Source organism: Spermophilus citellus, assembly GCF_964194105.1.
Source record: "Spermophilus citellus genome assembly, chromosome: 16".
NCBI classification, from domain to species: domain Eukaryota; kingdom Metazoa; phylum Chordata; class Mammalia; order Rodentia; family Sciuridae; genus Spermophilus; species Spermophilus citellus.
The window spans coordinates 67,042,651-67,051,733 of record NC_138196.1 but is presented as its reverse complement, the minus strand read 5'-3'; positions in this window follow the sequence as shown (position 1 = coordinate 67,051,733).

Sequence of the window (9,083 nt, the reverse complement as noted above, 5' to 3'; positions counted from 1 at the left end):
TTAAGAAACTCACAAGGAAAATAGTGTATTTATTCTTCTTTTTATCCACTCCAATGTTCTTATTTCCTTCTGAATCTCCAGGATTTATTTTGTTATCATTTTCTTTTTCTTTATAAAACTTCCTTTAGCCATACTTCAAGGGTAAGTTTGCTAGAGACCTTTGTTTCTAGCTTTCTTCCATCATGTAGAATTCATAGGTGACAGTTACTTTTTTTTCCCCATATTTGAAATTGGATGTGCCCTTTCCTTATATCTTTGAATTTGTTAGTGTATGTTTTTCACCATATTTGGGGAGTTTTCACCCACAATTTTTTTCAGGTATCTTGTCAGTGTCTCTCCTTCTCAGTACTCTCCTTTGACTCCAATATTATTCACAATAGCACATTTGTCATTGTTCTGTGGGTCACTGAGATTCTGTCCTTTTTCTTTTCCAATCTACATTCTCTCTGATGCTCAAGCTAGGTAATTTCAATTGATACGTTCACTAATTTCAAATTCATTATTCTATCCTCTCTCATCTTTGCCCTACTCTTGAAACTATCCAATGAGTTTATTTCATTTATATTTTTCAGGTCTATACTTTATATATTTCTATCTGTATCTTTTTATGAATTTCATATCTTTGAAAATTTTTCTGGTTTTCTGGTTTTCCATTTGTTTCAATAGAATTTGCAACTATTGGTTAAAGCATTTTGCTTTGTTTCAATAATCTTTGTCAGTTAATTCAAACAACTGTTTCACCTTAATCTTGGTATCAATGTATGTTGATCATTGTTTCTCACTTTGGATATCATTTTATGACTGGTTCCTATTTTTCTTTTTGATAGAGACCTGTTGTGGAAGTATATACCTTGTTAGGTGGGTATGTAATTCCAATTTCTCAGTTGGATTCTGCCAGCTGAACTTGTGGCAGAAGTGGAATATTTTCTCATACCATCACTATGTTTATGAAGATGGTCAGGTTGGATGTCAACTATGCTTTTCAGAAAAACTGAAACACCCTTCTTTTGAGTTGAGAGGACATGGAATGAGATCCATGCTGGACTCTATTGGCATCTAGGAGGGAGAACATGAAAGATTGACTCAAGACCTTTAATTCTTGAGCAATGGGTTGGAAACTCAGCCACACTGGAGCCCTCAGACACCAAGGGAGGAATAAGGGCAAGAATGCTACTAGCTTCTCCTCTCCATGCCTCACTCACCCTGGTTATTATTAGGTAAATTAGGAGGTTCCCTTCCCATTGGGCCCAACCTACACCATGGACTGGTTAGGTGTGGAGGGTTAGCTCCACCCTGAAACTACAGGGAATGAGGTTTTAGTTTATCCACTGATGTTTGGCTGCAGCAGGGTGGTTATTGCCTAAAACGTGTTCCAGTGTTAGCGCACTGGTTTCCTAGTCCTTTGGCCAGAGAAAATAAGACATTTTCTTGAAAATTTCTGTCCCCCATTCACCCTCCCAGGTTGGAGCCTTCTGCAGGGCCCTATCTGGGATGTATGAACAGTACATCTATATACCTTTAGAGTATTTTTTCAGTCTTGAGGTCCCTCGGCAGTACAACAACTGTTTGTTTGTCTTTAGAGTCTTTTAGAGTCTTTCTATAATTACTTTTTTGAATTGTGATTATGTTTAGGGATTTTTCATTTGTGAGAAGGTGAACCTGGGAGGAGGAGGGTCACTCCATCTTCCTTAGAACCAGAAATCTGTTTCCTGCTTTAAAACAGCTAATTTATTGATTTTGGGGACAGAGAATGCTAAATGCCTACCCTGACATCAGCTGACACTATCCACCTTTGGAATGGATCCCTGAAAGTTGGGTAGGCATCTTACCACCAGTAAAAATAGACAGAATTTCTCAGCCTCCTCCGTAGCTAAAAGCCACATAGTTCTATCCAAAGCTGTTTGAAATAGAGACATTCAATAAGAGTTCCTTGACATTTCTAGAAAAGGTAAAGGCACGTGATTCTGCCCTGTATTCTTTCTCTTGCTGCTCGGATAAAGGCCTGGATGACTAGAGCTCCGCCAGCCATCTTGGGATCCCCTCAACACGTCAATTATTGAGGATGGCAGCACAGCATGACCGGAACATGAGTCCCTGATGATATTAGGTAGTCATTTCAGTTAGAAAGAAATACATTTATAAAAGAGTCATACTTTTTAAATGTCTGCAGATGCTTTGGATTTTAGTGACTCATGTCTTACAAATAGATGATGGCAGAAATAATGCAATGTGACTTCTGAGACTAGGTAATAAAAAGAAGTTCCCACCTGGCACTGTCTCTGTTTTTTCTCTTTATTTCTCTCACATTGCTTGCTCTGGAAAATCTAGCCGCCATGCTGTAAGAACACTCGAGAGACATAGATAAGAACTAAGACTCCCTCACAAATAGCTAGTGCCAGCTAGCCAGGCAGGGGGTTAGCTCCCCTGGGATTAGATTCTCCAAGTCCAATTAAGCTTTTCCATGATAACACTTCTGGTCAAGATCTTGCCTGCAACCTTACATTGGGTCTTTGAGTGTAAACTGACCAGTCAACTGCTCCTAATTCCTAACTCACAGAAACTATGAGTAGTAATAAACATAGAGTATTGTTTTAAACTGCTAAGGTGAGCATAATTTGTTATGCAGCAAAAGATAAATTATACCCTGGTATCTTGTTAGGTCACTGGTGTGTGTGTGTGTGTGTGTGTGTGTGTGTGTGTGTGTGTGAGAGAGAGAGAGAGAGAGAGAGAGAGAGAGAGAGAGAGAGAGAGAGAATCTGAAGTTAATCTGAACTTAATCCAAGGAGGAAATGAGTGTACTACAAGAACCACGGGGAGGCAGCTGAGCTTCAAAAATAATGAACCAAAGTTGGAGAGCCACCCTGGCAATAGCAGTTCTGTGTGCTCTAAGTGTTGACCTGACCATGGGCAATATCTCCCACAGGGTGGAACAACTTGGAACCATCAATAGATTTCAAATAGTGCATTTGTTTTCAAAGACAAGTTAAGTCCTTTGAGGAAAGAAAGAAAAAGAAAGAAAGAAAGAAAGAAGGAAGGAAGGAAGGAAGGAAGGAAGGAAGGAAGGAAGGAAGGAAGGAAGGAAGGAAGGAAGGAGGGAAGGAAAAGAAGAAGAAGAAGAAGAAAGGAAGGAAGGAAGGAAGGAAGGAAGGAAGGAAGGAAGGAAGGAAGAAAAGAGGTTAAAGACTCCAAATGGACCAGTAAAGAAAAGGAAGTTCTTGAGGTGGTTGGGGAGTAATAGAAATCCCTTGTGAAAGCAGGTAAAGAAATGTGGGATCCATGGGCCCAGATGCATCCCTTACACTTGCTCTTTTACCAGGACTTACGGTAGGATTTCATACTTCATTCTTATTCATTAACTACCTCCTAACATCAAAGAGCATATATTTTTTTTCTGATCCCCAGGTAAACATGAAGAGATATTTAAGTCATAGAGAAAGAAAGTGATGAGGCTGGGGATATAGCTCAGTTGGTAGAGTGCTTGCCTTGCATGCACAAGGCCCTGGGTTCAATCCCCAGCACCACACAATAAATAAATAAATAGATAGATAGAGAAAGGAAGAGAGGTCTCCATTCAACCTATACAGCACATTCCCCAGGAAACCTCCCTCAATTGACTTCCCCTGGATTGAGTATCCTTATTCCTTTCCATAATTTCTACATTCAGGTGCTTGTTAACCAGCACCCTAGAACTTTTCTTGTTGTATTCACCCATTGTGTACCTTCTGGGTGGTATGGAGCTTGTCTAATGATTTTTATACTTTGTACACTAAGTATGTGCTTATGTAATCAGTGAACAAATCTGTGACTAGAGATGAAATAGGCTGAATTCATAATTTGTAAAATTTACATTTAGATGGCATATAGTTCCTTCCTTCCTTCCTTCCTTCCTTCCTTCCTTCCTTCCTTCCTTCCTTCCTTCCTTCCTTTCTTTCTTTCTTTCTTTACCATTTCTACTGTTGCCCTGGGTCTTTACCTAATATGAATAGAAGTGACAAAGCTCATCTTTCTTAGTAGCAAATAGCAGCATGGGGGGGGGGGGGCTTTCATATGGTCTCTGGGAGAGCCAGAAGTTCAGTCTTAAAGATTAAGCTTCCCCAAGCACTGAACCACCCAGGACAATGCTTATGAGAATCCTACTACTCTACTCATCTCCTTCCTCTCCAGAAATATGCACTCTGAGTTGCTGCATGACATTGTTGCAGTGTCATAATTGTCTCACTGGTGGAGCTTAACTTCACAGAGGCTGAATAAGCGTTTCTGGCTTCTGTCTTGGACAGGCAGAACTTGGAGGAAAGTTCCTCAAATGGAAAACTGTTCAAAAGATGCCAAAAAAAGGGGACAAATATCCTTCTAGTTAGTCTGAGGATCCTAAATATTATTTTAGAGATTATATACAGAGTGATAATTTGACATTTTTCAAGTCATTTTTCATGGAGTCATGGAGTAGCTGAAAGAATACTGGGTCTAAAAAAATTTTGTGTAGGGAAAAGTTGTGACTCATGAATGGATAACTAACCAAATGTAATGTATATTCTAGCCTAGAGTTTTTGAACCTATACATTTTAAATGTGACTAGGAAATTTAGAATATTTAAGTCCCAAAGAAATAATTACTATTAACTCTACTCTTTCTCTTTGTTATAATTTCATTTTAATGACATTGACTGATATTCAGTCAATACATGTGTGTGCGCACGCGCCCACACACACACACACACACAATCTGATTAACCTCCTCAACTTTCTTAGTCAAATAAAATTCATTTTAATGTCTATCCAAAAATAGTTTTGAAAAATTAAAAAGGCAGCCCATTTGATATTATTTATAATAATTACTTGATTTTACTTACTGTCAATTGATAAGATGTACTTTCACTTTGGTGTGGCATTTCTGAAAATTGGAAAGAATCCCTCATGACATTCTCAGAGACTTACTGTTAATTATTCAAATTGCAAGATATATATTTCCTCTAAAAAAGTCTAAAGATTGGAGGTAAAAAGGAATTTATTATAAGATCTAGAAAATGCTTCGGCTTTTGAAGTATGGATTGGACAGATAAAAGGAAATAATTCCCACCAAACTCTTTAATAAGTGAAGAAGCTGATGGCCAAAGTATAAATATTATACCAAACTATGAAGCATGTTTGCAAGAGAATTCCATAGGTCTGAATTGTTCCTAACCCTTACATAAGAGAGAAAACATAGATAGACCTGCTTAACCACAGTGAATCAGACATACATTTATCTCAGGTTCCCAGGGACACTCAAACAATGAAGGGGAAGGCCTATACATATTAAGAAGGAGAGGGACAAAATGAACAAAAGGAAAGATGACAGAAAACTGTAGAAATCAACAATATTTATAAAACAATTATACAGTAAGGGGCTTTGGATTGCCTAGTCTATAGATGCTGTCACATTTAACAAGAGTTTTCACTGCAAATAACCCGCCACTAGCAGTTTTGTTCTCAGCTGTATCTTCTTATGGAAAAAAGTCAACACCAACGTGATCCTTGTTTCCTCCTTACAATTAGATAATTGAACTAAACAATGTATTTTAAAATAAGAAATAAATACATTTTATATATACTTATTACACCGTAACATATAGCCACACAGTCTTGAACATCCAGACACAAGTTTCTCAAACAATAATCCTTTATTGCTTCAATATTCTTACTGCCTTCATTTTTCTACATTGCTCTTTCCAGTTATATTTAATTTCTTGAAGTAAAGGATGACCAAATAAATAAACTTAATAACTAATAGGCTTCCCATGCAACTTAACAACAACAACAAAAAGAACAATTAAGTTCCTTTTTTTCTTAAATTGATGAATGTTCTAATTTCAAAAGATAAATTATTCCACGAAACATTGTATGAAAAGGAGTTCCTTTTCTCCTTTTGTCCCATATATTTCCTTTATTTATATCTCTTCCTGCATTTTAAAAAATTTGCTTTTTTGCTCCTCTGTACCTATAGTACATGCTTGTTGCTCATTTTCATTTTTCAATTTTGGGTGTTCCTTATTGAGCCTCCTTCCCTCCGGCTCTTTCCCACACACCCTCCCACTCCACCCACATCATCCAGGCACAGGTGTACTATAATTTTGATTATGCAAATATCACAGCTTTTGCCTTCATTTAATGAAGTAAATATTCTTCACAGATGACTCATATAAGAAATCGTAATTACCTTTTCTTTCTTCTTCCTTTCTTTTTAGATATTTAACTCTTAATTTCTACCAATTCTCTGTGAGGATATACAGAGAAAAGTTTTTCCAGTTGTATCTTTCTGAAGAAATCCGACACAGAGCCACCTGGTAGCTGGGTGGCTTGTCTTTTGCACATAGTACACATTGTCATTCTGAAATCAGCTTCATCAGCCCCTTGAAGAGTCTTGGTGCCTTTTTTCTGAGATAGCCCTCGCATTTCCTCACCCAGGTCTCTCTCTTTCCTGGTGTTTGCCTTTGTTTGATGCAATTTAACACCTAGTAGATTCAAAAAGTTGGTATGTGGATCCAAAAAAAAAAAAATCACCTTTGAGACCATATTCAGAGTAATGATTTGCAAAGCAAGAACTTATCTTAATTAACAATATTTCATGAGTCATTATGCTACTTTCTTGGTTCTCTTATATAGAAGGTAATTTCTGAATGTTATGTTGACATTTCCCCCTTCTATTTATTAAATCTTCACAGTCTTGCTCCCTTCATGTTACTTATATTAACCTTTACTTTTTATATTCGATATTTTTTTTCATATACCAGACTATTTGGGGCCATATACTGACTTCTTTGAGAATGTATACTGACTTCTATATTATGAGCAGCCATCCAGCATGATCTGATTTGACTTGGGAATAAACTATACTAGTATCTTAAAAGCATTCTCTGAAGCTACTTACTTATGGATAGAAAACTCTCTGGATTTGGAAGGTCTCTTTTCCAGAGGTGAAGGCAATGAGTTAAAGTGCAATGGATGGTGGTAGAGGGAAAGCTATTACTTCATTACACACACACATTTGTTCAATATCCCTGTTTTGGGGAGGCAACCATTGATTCTTTTATGCTCAGAGATCTCTGATTTTTGGATTGTGTGTTTTATCCTCTCTAGAAAGTGAACTCTGCTTTCACAGAGGTCAGGAAATGTCAGTTGGAATAAGGAGAAGAATTTGAACGCTATCACTTCATACATGGATTTTCAGCCAATCCTCTTTATGTTAACATGCTCTTGCCCTACACAAGAAAAAATAACAGGATAACTAATTTTGGAGTCTTGAGAATCATGCAGTGTTAGCATGGCTTATTTTGCTTTCTTATTTACCTTCTTAGAAAGCTGTGTTCTTGGGTCCGTCATTAATTTCTCTGACCATCTAATATCCATTATGAGCATCTTACATCTCAATTCATCTGCCCTGATCTTTAGGTTTATGCATTTTAAAAAAACCCTTTATCTTTATTTTGCTGTGGTTTTGAGATAAGGTTAAGTTTAGTGTGTGCATTCAACTTACCATTTTTCCTGAAGCCTTCTCTTAGTATAAATTAATTTTTAATTAAATAAAATATTTAGGGAGTCTTGAGTTTGAATCTCATCTATATTTATGGATTAGTTCCAAATCTATTCATTGGTTTATAAGGAAATATGATTTATAATGCTTCAGAAATAATTATAATACTGCTGATATTTCAAGTTGTTAATACTGAAAGTGAAGTCTCAAATTAACTAAAAAATTGGGTAAACTCACATAGACCATAATATGGGAAACAGAATAACCGGTATTGTTCATCAGAGCCAAGTGAGTAGTGTAGCTTTGGGTGAAGCCTACTGACAAAGTATTTTATTTGATATTTTGGCAAAATTATCTTCCTAAAACATTTACTGGAAAATCTTTTATTATGAGGGAGAATCCTCCACTTTGAAATCAGTTATGAAATGACTCTTACTGTATAAAAGGAAATCATGTTGGGTATCTGAATATTTATAATTAAAATTGTGCAGCATTACAATTGTAAGGTAAGAAAATAGGTGCTTTATATTATGTGAGCTCCTATGGTAGCTATGATTCACTGCTGCTACTATCTAAATAACTCTGCTGCTCTTGGTCATACTCTTGTCTTAAAATTCTTTGAAATGTTGGTATGGGTGACAATTAACTCAAAGCAGACTTTGAATTTGCAAATTTTGATCAAAAATGATAATTCATTAAAGTAGGTAAAACAAAAGAAGGATAGATTTGCTTTAATGGAAAAGAGGAAGGGAAGGGGAATGGATAATGAATTTAAAAGCTATATCTCTATTTCCCAAACCAATGGTGCTGCATGCATGTTACATAAAAATTCATCAATTAAGAAAACACAGAACATGTTATAACCTCAAATGTTGAAGATTAATATAATTTAAAACAATTGGTGGATTCAGGTTGGGAGGGTTGAGAAGGAGTGTAGGAGTGTGTTAGAAGTTTGGAGTTTTGTGGTTTTAAAGCAGGAAAGTACATATGTCTTTTATAGCCATGGACATTACTGATCATGTTTATGGAAAATATAGTCATTTAACGTAGTATTTATGAAAGGAACAAGGGTTTGTTTTTTTTTTTTTTTTTTTTTTTTTTTTTGTTTTTTTTTAGGGGGGTACTGGGAATTGAACTCAGGAACACTCAACTACTGAGCCACATCGCCAGCCATATTTTTGCATTTTCTTTTCAGACAGGGTTTCACTGAGTTGCTTAGTGCCTCATTTTGCTGAGGCTGGCTTTGAACTCACGATCCTTCTGTCTCAGCCTCTAGAGCCACTGAGACTACAGGTATGTGCCACCATGCCCAGCAGGGAGAAGCTTTTAAACATATTTAATATTGCTGAAATATTTATATAATGATTATATTTCTAGATGATGGTTTTTCCAATTAGGCATGCTTCTTATGTTTTAGGTGTCAGGGCAAAAGTACAAATAAAGGCCCACATGTCATATATCTAAAATTGGAAAGTTATTAATTAAGTTATGCCCATTCCAGTCTATACACCAATACTTGTAAAAATATTTCAAAGCTTGCCAGAGTACAGCAGCAGTAAATGATAGATGCCCAA